Source organism: Fragaria vesca, linkage group LG2 (assembly GCF_000184155.1).
Source record: "Fragaria vesca subsp. vesca linkage group LG2, FraVesHawaii_1.0, whole genome shotgun sequence".
Classification (NCBI taxonomy): domain Eukaryota; kingdom Viridiplantae; phylum Streptophyta; class Magnoliopsida; order Rosales; family Rosaceae; genus Fragaria; species Fragaria vesca.
This window is the reverse complement of record NC_020492.1, coordinates 28,525,639-28,527,045: the sequence shown is the minus strand read 5'-3', so window position 1 is coordinate 28,527,045 and position 1,407 is coordinate 28,525,639.

Below are 1,407 nucleotides of genomic sequence, written 5' to 3'. Positions count from 1 at the left end.
GACATACTCCGGCCGTGTGGGAGCGCTCATTAGGGATAGAGTCCCCATGTTGTGGTCAGACTGGGGCGAGGTCCCGCAGGAGGTTAAGGACATGGTCCACAACGCGATGTCGGTAAGTTTACAAAATGCCTTAATAATATTATGTATTATAGTTTAGATTTCTCGAAAAACTAAACTAATAAACGGTTAAATGCAGGTGTGGTTTGAGGTTCCCGAGCCCTTGAAGAGCAGCTGGGCGGACTTTATGCATGGGGGAAGGTACGTTGGGAAGTTAATGAAAAAACAAAATTGTATGTGATATTAATAATATTTCTAATATTTTTGTTGTATCTGTAGGTACAAGGAGTGGAAGAACGAGTTGCGGGCCCATTAGACTACGCACGGGAACGCACGTTCTGCTACCCTTGCTGAGTTCCAGTACAGAGAGTACGAGTGGCGTTGGCTTCTGACATCAGAATTCAACAACCCTCGTAAACAGGTATTTAAATAAATTAATTAGTTAATTTGTTATTAAGTACGTGCGTTTTTAAATATTTTACTAATAGTTTTGTTTTTTTCTTTGAAGGCGGTTTCCCGGGCGAACGCTCAGAACCGGCAACGCAACACAAGGAACCATCATGCCGGTTCTAGACCGTTCGCTGTCTTCATGGACGAGGCGGCCAAGGAACATACAGAGGTCAACCAGTACGTCTATACGTACGAGAAGGCATATCCTGACTCCCAGGAGGATATAGTAAGTAATCTTTCTTTTTTACGGAATTTTTAATTTTACTTATATGTATGTCAAAATGTTAATTAATAATTTTTTTCTTATCCAATTAGGCAAAGGTGAGGGAGGCTAGTGACGAGGTGATGAGTGCTATAGTGAGGGAGACATGGCCGGACACGCAGGAGGAAGAGATGTCCGAAGCCATTTCCCAGATCGACACTTCAGATCCGAGGGTTGGGGCGAGGATCATGGGCACAGCCTTCCCACGCGAGAAAACAACTTCTACAGCCTCGACCAGCAGCAGGACGACTCAGCTAGAGTCGGAAGTTGAGAGACTACGGGAACAGCAAGCCGCTCAGGTTGACGCTCATGCTTCTCAGGCTGCCGCTCAGGCTGACGCTCATGCTGCTCAGGCTGCCGCTCAGGCTGACGCTCATGCTGCTCAGGCTGCCGCTCATGCCGCCCAGATCGCCGAATATAGAGCCTATACTAGAGCCTTACATGCCGCCCAGCAGGCCCAGCATCAGCAGATGTTCCAGTACTTCCAGGATTTTACAGCTGCCCAGCTTCAGGGACTTCTACCTCCGCCCATGCCTGCGCCTATACAGTTACCTCTGTCGCCGCAATCTCCTCACGCAGGCCCCAGAATCGGATATTGATTTAGACCATCTAGATTTTGTGTCGTTGATACCTTATAT